The sequence below is a fragment of the Salmo salar genome, chromosome 01, assembly GCF_965601325.2.
Source record: "Salmo salar chromosome 01, fSalSal1, whole genome shotgun sequence".
Taxonomy (NCBI): domain Eukaryota; kingdom Metazoa; phylum Chordata; class Actinopteri; order Salmoniformes; family Salmonidae; genus Salmo; species Salmo salar.
This window is the reverse complement of record NC_138291.1, coordinates 58,474,482-58,489,394: the sequence shown is the minus strand read 5'-3', so window position 1 is coordinate 58,489,394 and position 14,913 is coordinate 58,474,482. Positions and strand designations below refer to the sequence as shown.

General features: G+C 43.2%; 1 long non-coding RNA gene across 3 annotated transcripts; it reads left to right on the top strand.

The window, feature by feature from the left end:
• Nucleotides 1-2,707: 2,707 nt before the first annotated feature.
• LOC106605896 (uncharacterized) lies at nucleotides 2,708-14,038 on the top strand. 3 transcript variants are annotated; one of them, XR_001328957.3, is made up of 4 exons: nucleotides 2,708-3,212; nucleotides 7,805-7,904; nucleotides 8,063-8,148; nucleotides 8,328-14,038. It is a non-coding gene; the product is annotated as an uncharacterized LOC106605896 (long non-coding RNA). The 3 variants fall into 3 exon arrangements; XR_014392357.1 differs by lacking the exon at nucleotides 2,708-3,212 and adding an exon at nucleotides 3,231-7,244; XR_014392356.1 differs by lacking the exon at nucleotides 7,805-7,904.
• The last annotated feature ends 875 nt before the right edge of the window (nucleotides 14,039-14,913 follow it).

Sequence of the window (14,913 nt, the reverse complement as noted above, 5' to 3'; positions counted from 1 at the left end):
TGGATTTCATGTGACTGGGAATACAGATATGCATCTGTTGGTCACAGATACCTTAAAAGAAATGGGCCTCAGGAACTCATCACGGTATTTCTGTGCATTCAAATTGCTAAGGATAAAATGCAATTGTGTTCATTGTCTGTACCTTTTGCCTGCCCATACCATAACCCCACCGCCACCATGGGGCACTTTGTTCACAATGTTGACATCAGCAAACCGCTCGCTCACACGACGCCATGCACGTGGTCTGACGTTGTCAGGCCTGTTGGACATACTGCCCTATTCTCTAAAAGGACGTTGAAGGTGGCTTATGGTAGAGAAATGAACATTCAATTATCTGGCAACAGTTCTGGTGGACATTCCTGCAGTCAGCATGCCAATTGCACACTCCCTCAACTTGAGACATCTGTGGCATTGTGTTGCGTGACAAAACTGCACATTTTAGAGTGGCCTTTTATTGTCCCCAGCACAAGGTGCACCTCTGTAAAGATCCTGCTGTTTAATCAGTTTGCTGATATGCCACACCTGTCGGGTGGATGGATTATCTTGGCGAAGGAGAAATGTTCTCAAACAGGGATGTAAACAAATTTGTGCACAAAATTTGAGAGAAATAAGCATTTTGTGCGTATGGAACATTTCTGGAATCTTTTATTTCAACTCATGAAACATGTGACCACCACTTTGCATGTTGTGTTTGTATTTTTGTTCAGTGTAGAATCATGCATAATGCACATTCACTAATAATGATAACTTCTTGTAGCAGGCATGAGGCTATGGAAAATTAACACCGGTCTCATCAACAATATCTCAAGCCCACGTGCTAGTGATTAGCCAGCTAATCTTTATATTTCAAGTTTAGCCAACTTGGATCTATTTGCAAGCTAACAAGGTTGAACAGTATGAACACACCCTTCTGTCTGTTTCCAACTGTTTGAAAAGCATGTTAGCCTGTCCACTTTGTTCAGATGTTGAAATCAAGTGGCCTACCTTATTTCTCAGAATGCGAATGAGGTTCCAATTCCTTATATAATTGTTTTATGCTTATTGCACATTTATACAATCAGAGGCGACCCGTCATTCAGGACTTGTTTTGCAAAGAATTATAATATTTAAACTCAGCAAAAAAGAAACGTCCCTTTTTCAGGACCCTGTCTTTCAAAGATAATTCGTAAAAATCCAAATAACTTCACAGATCCTCATTGTAAAGGGTTTAAACACTGTTTCCCATGCGTGTTCAATGAACCATAAACAATTAATGAACATCCACTCGGTAAGACACTAACAGCTTACAGACGGTAGGCAATTAAGGTCACAGTTATGAAAACTTAGGACACTAAAGAGGCCTTTCTGCTGACTCTGAAAAACACTAGAAGAAAGAGACCCAGGGTCCCTGCTCATCTGCATGAATGTGCCTTAGGCATGCTGCAAGAAGGCATGAGGACTGCAGATGTGGCCAGGGCAATAAATTGCAATGTCCGTACTGTGAGACGCCTAAGACAGCGCTACAGGGAGACAGGACGGACAGCTGATCGTCCTCGCAGTGGCAGACCACGTGTAACAACACCTGCACAGGATCGGTACAGCCAAACATCACACCTGCAGGACAGGTACAGGATGGCAACAACAACTGCCCGAGTTACACCAGGAACGCACAATCCCTCCATCAGTGCTCAGACTGTCCGCAATAGGCTGAGAGAGGCAGGACTGAGGGCTTCTAGGCCTGTTATAAGGCAGGTTGTCACCAGACATCACCAGCAACAATGTCGCCTATGGGCACAAACCCACCATCGCTGGACCAGACAGGACTGGCAAAAAGTGCTCTTCACTGACGAGTCACGGTTTTGTCTCACCACGGGTGATGGGGCGAAGAGCCCGGATCTCCCATTGAGCATGTCTGGGACCTGTTGGATCGGAGGGTGAGGGCTAGGGCCATTCCCCCCCAGAAATGTCCGGGAACTTGCAGGTGCCTTGGTGGAAGAGTGGGGTAACATCTCACAGCAAGAACTGGCACAACTGGTGCAGTCCATGAGGAGGAGATGCACTGCAGTACTTATTGCAGCTTGTGCCCCCCCCCCCCCCCCCCCCCCCCCCCTTTGTTCAGGGACGCATTATGCCATTGCTGTTAGTCACATGTCTCAGTTGTATGAACATAACAAGATTCAACAAATATTTACACGTTAAGTTTGCTGAAAATAAATGCAGTTGACAGTGAGGACATTTCTTTTTTTGCTGAGTTTATATATATATTATTATTATTTTTTGCCTGTTATTTTGGCTTTCATTTGTGTCACATCAATTTGCAAACAATATAAAAAGAATAATAATAATTTTCCTTGAGTTAATAAAGCCGCATACAAACATGATCTCTTTCTTAAGGCGGCTCCAAAATGGAGGTGTTTCAGCCTAGCTCAGTGCTTTCTGTGGTGGTGGGGCAGCCAGCGGAAAATACAGAGCGTAGGGGTTGGTAATGTTCTCTAGTTGCGCTGTGATTGGCTCAGTGTTCTGTCGCTTATTGGGACACCACATCACTGCCAAATCTACAGGGAGAGCTAGGCAGTTCAAGCCCCTGTGGGTGCTGCCATAGATTTACATTAGAAGTGCCCATCCAAGAAGGCTCAAGGTCATTGGCCACAGATAAATGAGGTCAAATCACGTTATAGCTACAGTAGCTTTGATTGGACGGATCATGTCAACGTCATACTTTCACAATCTTAGCTAGCAAGCCAGACAAGCAGGGTTTAAGGATTTAAAACATCTGTCTGAAGGGGTCTCTCTTTTCCAAACTTAAAAGTATAAACATTTACACACAACACCACGGGACAGAAAATATTTTATACATTGGCCATGCTGTCAATCCAGCATGACTTCTGCCGTGTTCAAGACAGCATGACTTCTGCCGTGTTCAAAACAACTGGAAACTCGGAACTGGGAAATCTCAGACTTCAGTGAGTTCAAGACAACTGGGAACTTGTAAAAAAACAAGCTCGTGCTGAACGGTTAGAACGGTCATCCATCTCGGAATTCCAGGTCGGGAACTCGGACCTCTTTTTTAGAGCGCCGTCATGAAGATCACTGATGTCATGATTCGATCTTGTTTTTTTACAAGTTCCCAGTTGTCTTGAAAGCACCATCAATCCAGAGAATGCCAGGTTAATCACAAAGTTTGCCCACAAGAAGGACCGCCGCGCCACATTCGAGAGCACAGCACAACAACGGTGAGTGCAAATGTCTTGTATACTGCTGCATAAATGATGTAATATCCCAGGGAGATGTGTATTTTATTTTTAAACTTTATTTAACTAGGCAAGTCAGTTAAGAACAAATTGTTATTTTCAATGACGGCCTAGGAACAGTGGGTTAACTGCCTTGTTCAGGGGCAGAACGACAGATTTTTACCTTGACAGCTCAAGGATTCGATCTTGCAACATTTCAGTTACTAGTCCAACGCTCTAACCACTAGGATACCTGCCGGCCCAACAGAAGCAAGTTGACATAAACGAAAAATAACAAAACCTTGACTCTTGCGGTACAGGCATTTGGAATATAGGACAAAAACATAAATTAGAATTAATTCGATATATCGCCCAGCCCTAGTTACAGACTGAATTTAAAATAGATTTAATTTAAGATTTTGTGTTACTGGCATACACACAATACCCCCTAATTTCAAAGTGAAATTGTTTTAGAATTGTCTTGCTACAATAAGTATTCAACCCCTTTGTTATGGCAAGCCTAAATAAGTTCAGGAGTAATAATTGGCTTAACAAGTCACATAATAAGTTACATGGACTCACTCTGTGCAATAATTTTGTTTAACATTATTTCCATCTTCCATCTCTCTCCCAGACATACAATTATCTATAAGGTCCCTCAGTCGAGCAGTGAATTTCAACCACAAAGACCAGGTAGATTTTTCAATGCCTCGCAGAGAAGGGCAACTATTGGTAGATCCGGGGGAAACAAAATAAAAAAAACAGACATTGAATAACCCTTTGAGCATTGGGAAATTATTACACTTTGGATGGTGTAAAAATACACCCAGTCACTACAAAGATACAGGTGTCTTTCCTAAATCAGCTGCCGGAGAAGAAGGATACCGCTTAGTGATTTCACCATGAGGCCAATGGTGACTTTAAAAACTGAGGATAAATCAACAACATTGTAATTACTCCACAATACTAACCTAATTGACAGAGAAAAGAAGGAAGCCTGTACAGAATAAAATATTCTAAAACATGCATCTTGTTTGCAATAAGGCACTAAAGTAAAACTGCAAAAAAATTGGCCATTTCTTTTATTTTATGTCCTGAAAACAAAGCTTTATGTTTGGGGAAAATCCAACACATCACTGAATATCACTCTTCGTATTTTCAAGCATGGTTATGGCTGCATCATGTTATGGGTATGGTTGTCATCGGCAAGAACTACAGAGTTTTTTTGGGGGGGATAAAAATAAATGGAAAAGAGCTAAGCACAAACAAAATCCTAGAGGAAAACCTGGTTCTGTCTGCTTTCCAACAGAGACTGGTAGACTAATTCACCTTTCATCAGGACAATAATCTAAAACAGAAGTCCAAATATACACTGGAGTTGCTTACCAAGACATTGAATGTTTCTGAGTGGCCTAGTTACTGTTTTGACCACTTGAAAATGGTTGTATAGCAATGATCAACAATCAGCAATTTTTAAAAGAATGTGCAAATATTGTTCAATCCAGGTGTACAAAGCCCTTGGAGACGTACTCAGAAAGACTCACAGCTGTAAATCGCTAACATGTATTGACTCAGGTGTATTGTATTGACTCATATCAGAAACCGTGGATAGATGGCAGCATTCACGCAAAACTGAAAGCGTGAACCACCGCATTTAACCAGGGCAAGGTGACAGGGAATATGGCCGAATACAAACGGTGTAGTTATTCCCCCCGTAAGGCAACCAAACAGGCAAAACGTCAGTAGAGTCGCAATTCAACAGCTCAGACATGAGACGTATGTGGCGGGGTCTACAGGCAATCACGGAATACAAAGGGAAAATCAGCCACGTCGCGGACACAGATAGCTTGTCTGGAAGCAAGACAAACACCTTCTTTGAGGATAACACAGTGCCACCGACGTGACCCACTACCAAGGACTGTGGGCTCTCCTTCTCTGTAAGTAAGTAAGACATTTAAGCGTGTTAACCCTCACAAGGCTGCTGGTCCAGACGGCATCCCTAGTCGTGTCCTCAGAGCATGCGCAGACCAGCTGGCTGGAGTGTTTACCGACATATTCAATCCCTCCCTATCCCAGTCTGCTGTCCCCACTTGCTTCAAGATGTCCACCATTGTTCCTGTACCCAAGAAAGCAAAGGTAACTGAACTAAATGACTATCGCCCTGTAGCACTCACTTTTGTCATCATGAAGTGCTTTGAGAGGCTAGTTAAGGATCATATCACCTCTACCTTACCTGACACCCTAGATCCACTTCAATTTGTTTACCGCCCCAATAGATCCACAGACGATGCAATCGCCATCGCACTGCACACTGCCCTATCCCATCTGGACAAGAGGAATACCTATGTAAGAATACTGTTCATTGACTATAGCTTAGTATTCAACACCATAGTACCCTTCAAGCTCATCATTAAGCTGAAGGCACTGGGTCTCAACCCCGCCATGTACAACTGGGTCCTGGACTTCCTGGTGGTGAAAGTAGGAAATAACATCTCCACTTCGCTGACCCTCAACACTGGGCCCCACAAGGATGCATTCTCAGCCCCCTCCAGTACTCCCTGTTCACCCATGACTGTGTGGACATGGAGGAGGTGAGGGCCCTGGGAGAATGGTGCCAGGAAAATAACCTCTCACTCAACGTTAACAAAACAAAAGGAGCTGATCGTGGACTTCAGGAAACAGCAGAGGGAGCACGCCCCTATCCACATCGACGGGACCGCAGTGGAGGAGGCGGAAAGCTTAGGTTCCTCGGTGTACACGTCACTGACGATCTGAAAGGTTCCACCCACACAGACAGTGAGGTGAAGAAGGTGCAACAGAAAGGTGCCAAGAAAGGTGTTAGGTGCCAAGAAATGTGTCTTGGCACCTAACACCCTCACAAACTTTTACAAATGCACAATTGAGAGCAACCTGTGGGGCTGTATCACCGCCTGATACAACAACTGCATCGCCCGCAACCGCAGGGCTCACCAGAGGGTAGTGCAGTCTGCCAAACGCATCACAGGGGGTCAACTACCTGCCCTCCAGGACACCTACAGCATCCGATGTCACAGGAAGGCCAAAAAGATCATCAAGGACATCAACCACCCGAGCCATGGCCTGTTCACCCCGCTATCATCCAGAAAGCGAGGTCAGTACAGGTACATCAAAGCTGGGACCGAGAGACTGAAAAACAGCTTCTATCTCAAGGCCATCAGACTGTTAAATAGCCATCACTAGCACATTAGAGGCTGCTGCCCTATTTACATATAATTAGAATCACTGGCCACTTTAATAATGGAACACTAGTCACTTGAATAATGTTTACATACTGCTTTAGTCATCTCATATGTATATACTGTATTCTACTGTATTTTAGTCAATGCCATTCCAACATTGAGCAATCTAATATTTATATATTTCTTAATTCTTTTACTTTTAGATTTGTGTGAATTGTTAGATACCACTGCACTGTTGGAGCTATGAACTCAAGCATTTCGCTACACCTGCAATAACGTCTATTAAATGTGTGTGACCAATACAATTTGATTTGATTTTTTGTGAATACTTATGTAAATTAGAATTTTTTTTGCAAACATTTCAAAAAACATGCCTTCACCTTTTAACTATGAGGTATTGTGTGTAAATGGGTGAGACAAAATCTATGTAATCCATTTTGAATTCAGGCTGTAACACAACAAAATGTGGAATAAATCAAGGGCTATGAATACTTTCTGAAGACACTGTACTTGTACTGGTAACCATTTCACTGTTGGTTTAATTTGTCACCAGGTAGGTTGGCCTTTCTTTGTGAAATGTTTAGTATAAATTGAAACAGCTATGCAACTAATAACAAAAAGGATTGCTTCCTTTTCTAGCTTATTTAATACAGATGTTGGCCTACATCACAATGATATAGCTGTGAAGGTGGACGTATGTGAGTAAAGTGTGGCGTCAGACTATTGATCGTGGTTATGCCGTTCTGGATTCCCCATATGTTCCTGAACACAACTACACTGTGATGGAATCACCCAGAACACTCAAGTGTAACTTGAGGTCAGTAGGAGACAAACTGGAAACATTTGATTTGATGAATCGCTTTGCCGCATCAATGTTCTTAACACAGGAGGCCGGTGGCACATTGGAGGATGGGCTCCTAGTAATGGCTGGAGTTAAATGAATGGTATCAAACACATCACACACATGATTTCCATGTGTTCGATACCATTCCATTTACTCCATTCCAGCCATTATTTTGAGCCGTCCTCCCCTCACCAACCTCCTTGTGGTTCTTAACTAACATTTAGTTTTTGTCTCCTAACGACCCACTCATGGCCTTTACCTTGACGTGGTGAGGGGCTTCAAACCAAGACAGACCATTCATTTATCATTTATTTTAAAATGCTCAGATAATCACCTGTGTGCGTGTGCCCTTTCCCTCTCCCTTCTGCAGGACTACTTACTGTATGGTGTGACTGTCGCAGCTGCAACATAACTATTCATCACGAGTAGTTATTGGACATTGAGTGTGAATTGAACTCTAAATACTGCTCCAGTGTTAATGTTATTGTGTGCCACTGGGTGTGCTGCGTTTTGATATAGTTCGTTATATTCAGGTGACCTGACTCGGAGGCAGCATGTCAGCCCTACCCACCTGGCGGCCTTTAATTGGTTGGTATCTTATCTGCAATAAGAATGGAGAATACAGAGACAACGGTAGGGTGCCGCCCAGGAGGAAGCCCTGCAAAGAGGGATGATTTTTACCATACTTCCTCATTGGCGTGAGTGTCATGTCTCCTCTCTCTCTCTCTCGCTGCTCTCCTCTCTGTCACTTGTGTCTCTTCTGTCTTCTCTTCTCTCTGTCTCTTCGACAGCACATGGCCTCCTGATCAAGTTCAATGAATGTGTGAATGCCACAGACAAGTGATCCTTCAACCCTGTCCACAAGGCAGCTCAGAAGGTAAACATAGGGAATGTATGCATGTGTTATATATCTCTCTAGTTGCACAAGTGTTTGACTTACTTACAATGACGTCGTCTAGTCAAAATTCCCATCCAATATATTTTGACACAATTGGCTAGGGAAACCCCTTTTCACCCAGTAACTCTCCCTCTGACCATATTCTCCTCCTTCCTCAGGCTGTTGATGTGTGCCCTGTTTATGCACACTATGCCCCCAGACGCAGAGAAGAGGGATCACCAGCTCAGCTCGTCAAACTGTCCAATTTCTGCAGGGGACAACAGACTAGATGGAGGTCTTCACGGTCCAAAAAGCCTGTAGTAACCAAACACATTGATGACCTGATAAATCCTAACCCCGCAAACCTATGTGAACTTTTAAGTTTGCGGCATATTTCAGAGATAACCCGCCTAATGTTTGTTATTTTATCAGTCAAGCAAGACCTGATGTGAAGTTTGATATGTGTCCTAGCCTACCACGCAAAAGCACTATGGATTTATTTTCCCTGGTTGATACGGACATGCTCAGGAAAGTGATATCACAACTTGAGCTTTCAACCTGCCTTCTCAATCCTATCCCCACCAGTTTTTAATTGCATATCTGAAGAAGTGTAAGCTTTTGTTAATCACGCCCTTGTTAATCACTCCCTAAAAACTGCTATGGCGAAACCCCTTCTGAAGAAAAGAAACCTAGATTCTTCAGCTTTTGTCAATGTTCAGCCAATCTCCAACCTTATATTCTTAAGCAAAATTCTGGAGAAATTTGATTTCGAACAGCAAAATTATTTAAGTGCCAACTGTATTTGATTTTTTTAGTTGTTGGAAAATTCCAATATGGTTTTCGGGCCCACCACAGCACAGAGATAGCCTTAGTTAAAGTGGTAAATGATCTTAGAGCCAACACAGATGCCAAACAAATCCCTGTCCTTGTACTCTTGGATTTAAGTGCCGCATTCGACACTATTGACCATGATGTCCTTTTGGACAGACTGGAGTAATGGGTTGGCATCTGCGGTCCAGTTCTAAATTGGTTTAGGACCTATTTAACTGGTCGAGAGTTTTTTTTTTAATCACCCTTTGTGACAAAAATGGCGCCGAAGGAGATGGCTGCCGTTTTACGATCCTGTAACCAATTGTGCGGTTGTGTATGTTTTTTTCGCATTATTTGGAAGTTATTTTGTACATAATGTTTCTGCCACCGTGTCTTATGACCAAAAAGAGCTTCTAGATATCAAAACAGCGATTACTCACCCCATACTGGAGGAATACTTTTTCTTCAACAAGTCTGACGGGAAGGATTTACTACAGACACCCCACAAGGCCCTCATCCCCGTAATTCGCAGGAGACAGAGACGGAGGTATCGTGGACGAAGATCCAGGTGCCTTGTTAGTATCCGCCGCCGAGATGGTCATCTACCTTCACCATCCGTCCTATTAGCCAATGTACAATCAATCGATAATAAAATAGACGAACTATGATCACGTGTATATACTACCAACAGGACATTAAAAACTGTATCTTATGTTTCACCAAGTCGTGGCTGAAAGACAACAAGAAAAACATACGGGTAGCGGGTTTTAAGCTTTTTTGAAAGGACTGAACAGCGGCCTCGGGTAAGACAAGGGGTGGCGGTCTATGTATATTTGTAAACAGCTGGTGCACAAAATCTAAGGAAGTCTCTAGGTTTTGCTCGCCTGAGGTAGAGTATCTCATGATAAGCTGTAGACCACACTATTTACCAAGAGAGTTTTCATCTGTATTTTCTGAGCTGTCTACATACCACCACAAACCGATGCTGGCACTAAGACCGCACTCAATGAGCAGTATATGGCCATAAGTAAACAGAAAAATGCTCACCCAGAGGCGGCGCTCCTATTGCCCGGGGACTTTAATGCAGGAAAACTCATCTGTTTTACTTAATTTCTACCAGCATGTTAAATGTGCAACCAGAGGGAAAACAACTCTAGACCATCTTTACTCCACACACAAAACTCTCCCTCACCCTCCATTTGGCAAATCTGACCATAATTCTTTCCTCCTGATTCCTGCTTACAAACAAACAACTAAAGCAGGAAGCACCAGTGGCTCGGTCAATAAGAAAGTGGTCAGGTGAAGCAGATGTTAAGCTACAGGACTGTTTTGCTAGCACAGACTGGAATATGTTCCGGGATTCTTCTGATGGAGGAGTACACCACATCAGTCACTGGCTTCATCAATAAGTGCATCGAGGACATCGTCCCCACAGTGACCGTACATACATACCCCAACCAGAAGCCATGGATTACAGGCAACATACGTACTGAGCTAAAGGGTAGACCTGCCACTTTCAAGGAGCGGGACTCTTACCCGGAAGATTATAAGAAATCCCGCTATGCCCACCGACGGACAATCAAACAGGCAAAGCATCAATACAGGACTACGATAGAGCTGATGTAGTACGATTCAAACTCTCGTCAGATGTGGCAGGGCTTGCAAACCATTAGACTACAAAGGGAAACCCAGCTGCGAGCTGCCCAGTGACGTGGGACTACCAGATGAGCTAAATGCCTTTTATACTCGCTTCGAGGCAAGCAACACTGAAGCAAGCATGAGAGCACCAACTGTTCCGGACGACTGTGTGATAACGCTCTCGGTATTCGATGTCAGCTAGGCCTTTAAATAGGTCAACATTCACAAAGCCGCAGTGCCAGAAGGGTTTATCAGGACGTGTACTCAAAGCATGCACATACCAACTGGCAAGTGTCTTCACTGACATTTTCAACCTCTCCCTGACCGAGTCTGTAATACCTACATGTTTCAAGTAGACCACCATAGTCCCTGTGCCAAAGGAGGCAAAGGTAACCTGCCTAAATGATTACCGCCCTGTAGCACTCACGTCGGTAGCCATGAAGTGCTTTGAAAAGCTGGTCATGGCTCACATCAACAGCATCATTCTGGATGCCCGAGTCCCACTCCAATTCGCATACCGCCCCAACAGATCCACAGATGACAATCTCAATCGCACTCCACACTGCCCTTTCCCACCTGGACAAAAGGAACACCTATGTGAGAATGCTGTTCATTTACTACAGCTCAGCGTTCAACACCATAGTGCCCACAAAGCTCATCCCCAACCTAAGGACCCTGGGACTAAACACCTCCCTCTGCAACTGGATCCTGGACTTCCTGACGGGCTGCCCCCCCCCCCCCCCCCAGGTGGTAAGAGTAAGCAACAATACGTGTGCCACGCTGATCCTCAACACTGGCGCCACTCAGGGATGTGTGTTTAGTCCCCTCCTGTACTCGCTGTTCACCCACGACTGCGTGGCCAAACACGACTCCAACACCATCATAAAGTTTGCTGACGACACAACAGTTGTAGGCCTGATCACCGACAACGATGAGACAGCCTATAGGGAGTAGGTCAGAGACATGGCAAGTGGTGCAAGGACAACAACCTCTCCCTCAATGTGAGCAAGACAAAGGAGCTGATCGTGGACTACAGGAAAAGGCGGGCAGAACAGGCCCCCATTTAACATCGACGGGGCTGTAGTGGAGCGGGTCGAGAGTTTCTAGTTCCTTGTTGTCCACATCACCAACAAACTATCATGGTCCAAACACACCAAGGCAGTCGTGAAATTGTATTGGTCACATACACATGGTTAGCAGATGTTATTGCGAGTGTAGCGAAATGAATATGCTTCTAGTTCCGACAGTGCAGCAGGATCTAACAAGTAATCTAACAATTCCACAACAGAACCCTAATACACACAAATCTAAGTAAAGGAATGGAATAAGAATATATAAATATATGGATGAGATAAAAATACACTCCGAGGATAGGTGCTACATCAGAGATGACGTACAATGGTTCCAGACACTCCCCCACACATCTTATCTCAGAATTTATCTCTATGGTGGAAAATTGCAAGATTATGTTATAATACTTGGATTGCATCAAATGATTGCTTTATGCAACAAAATAAGGGGTTGTTAGAACGCTCATCTGTGTGTGAGTTCTCCTGAGGATGGGCCTCTGGGAGATAACACTGCCAGGAGATTTACAATGTCTTTTGGGTGATAAAACCTAAAGAGACCGCATTCCAGAGCATGAGTTAATGTTTCTGTTCTCTATAGTACCAGGGAGAGATGACCCCAGGGCCATACCCTGGTATGTACAATGAAAGAAAACTGTTGACACAGCAGATACTGTCTGCTGTGAATTATAAGTATCTTTCATACAAATCTTAACCTTGTGACCCATTTTATACATCTGTTGTTCGTCATGTAGGTTGAAAGGGGTGTATCTTGGCTATAAAATGCCTTTGTACTTTTGTCTCGGGGCTAACTCTGACTTGTGTGATAAGTTTGTCTCTCCTATTTTGATAGTAAAGAAATTAACCACCACATCTCCCCCAAGTCCAAAGGAGGGAGTGAATGGCGCACAGACATTGTGGAGACAAGTAATTGGTTCCCCATGAATCACATGGTTTAAAATGGGTAAAGACACATTCACATATGAAGACAATGTTCCCTCCTGTCCTCTTCTCTTTCTGATATTCTGCATAGCACCAGGGACATGTGAAAGACAAGCCTGACTTCTCCCCTCTCTGGGCCCCAGGTGACTGAGGCCCATATGAGGGAGGAAGTGCAACTGCCAACGCCAGAGTCCGAAGAGATATATTCTAATGACAAGAGTTCAACAGTTCAATCATATAAGCATATTATGTAGATAAGACATCTTAATTATCTATGCCACAAATGTCTGACAGAAATGTATTCTTTATTTTCCTGTAAGGATTTGTGTAGTTTGCTACCAGCTTGAGCTCAACTTGCTTGTTGTTTTCTGGACAGTTAAGTATTTCTTTTGACTAATTTATTGCATTATGACTTAACTGTGTACTGTGGTGGTTATGAAGTTGTCAACATTTGTTTGAACCTTGCGCCCAGATCGTCCTAAGTGAGGATGCTGTGTAGGATGGAGAGAAGTTGATCCACAACACGATATGAGATGGCTTGTGATGTCTGGTGGTGAGGACAAGTTTGCCTAAAATGAAAATATTTCAATGTCGGTCTTTTTTATTTTTATTGAATGTGCATGCATTAGTAATCTACTCTGTCAGTATTAATTTAAAGAGATTTATTTCAGAATAGCAAAGTTTGGCTCTATCATTCAGTTGCAAGTAAATGGTTCAAAGCAAGCTAAACTTCACTCTTCTCTGATGTGAGTGATAATAGCTGAAGTGACACAGCCCTCTCTTGGATTTGGGTACGAGCTGGGAAGGGCACTGGACATGCACAAGAAGATCCTCTGTCTTTGCCCGACCCTCCTTCTGGAAAATGTAAGATTACAGTAAGACTTTGAGAAAAAATACCTAGTAACCAGTAACGATTAGTATTTGGTGAGTCGTTGATTTAAAATTAGCATCATTATGTGTAACTTAATGATATAATAAATATCACGGCAAGCTGTAAACAGTTAAACAATCACACATTTGAAACAGTCACAACTTTATGTTGATTTGACCATGTATGATAGAAGACATATCTTCATGTCCAGCGGCATGATCAGAGGGGCCGATGACGGGTGCGAGACTACAATGAGGAGGAGGTGGAAGGCACCCTGGAAGAGTACTTAAACAGACTCGCCAAAGTCTGAGACAGTCAAACTGCACATCTAAGGTGCCGTCAAAGTATAAGAAAATATATAGTTATAATTCCCACTTTGCTGTCTCTCAATGGTTTCTCAAATTTTTTTATGAATCAAGGTTTTTGTAGAGATTTTATACATATGACGTATTATGAATATATGTTCTACATACTGTAAGTGCATGTTTTGTCTTTTTACTGATTTCATGACACTTTGTTTGAAGGCTTGTAAACCTAAATCATAAAGCTCACATCCATGGCGCATGGGCTTTTTTGCTCGTTGTGGTTTGGTCGTTGTGGTTTGCTCGTTGTGGTAATCAGTAGATGCGGGTACCTCTTTGTCCACTGGGTGTCACTTGCTCCCTTTTAAAAACCAAGCAGGGCTCTTTCGTAGAAAAATTCATGATATCCTAAAATGGACAGATGGTTGACACATTGACTTTGTGAGCTATTTCTCACTGACACAACAAGAAAATGTGTTTAGTACCAGAGCAGGTGAATGATTCATTCAGTATTTCAAGCTTGGGCTCTATTTAGTCTACTACCTTATAGCTCTGTATTCCTATAAGGATAGATTTAATAGTGGAGTGGTGCCAGCTTGACTTGAATGTTAACAGGCAGCGGAGCTGTGGAAGGATGGCAGAGGCCTTTCTACACAGGGGAATACATTTCTGCCATATGTCCCTAAAGAGGCAGCTGCCATTGTGGCACAAGCGTTGTTGCCCACACAGACCGAGTTGTCAGTACTCTGCACTTCCATCACCTCTGAAACTGTATCATAATCCTCTCCAAGTCCTTGTTTCATCCCTAAACTGTGACAGATGACCTAGGAACCAGCCGGCTTTAGAGAAAGAAGAAATAGTTTTTGGTTCACACTAGGCCTGTCTCTGGCAATCTTGAGTATCATAACTGTTTGTGTTTATTACAAAGTTAAGACATTCATTTTCATTGCTGCCAATAACAGGCCTTAGAGGAGTAATATCAGCCAAGGAGGGATGTTGCACCTCTCTCCTAAAACAACTTGATTGGTCTTCTCAGGTTCACTCGCTCATATTTTATGGGATCTGAATGCAATGGCTGTTTATGGACCATCAGTAAACAGTTCCCATTTGTATCACATCAGCACCAGTTGACAGA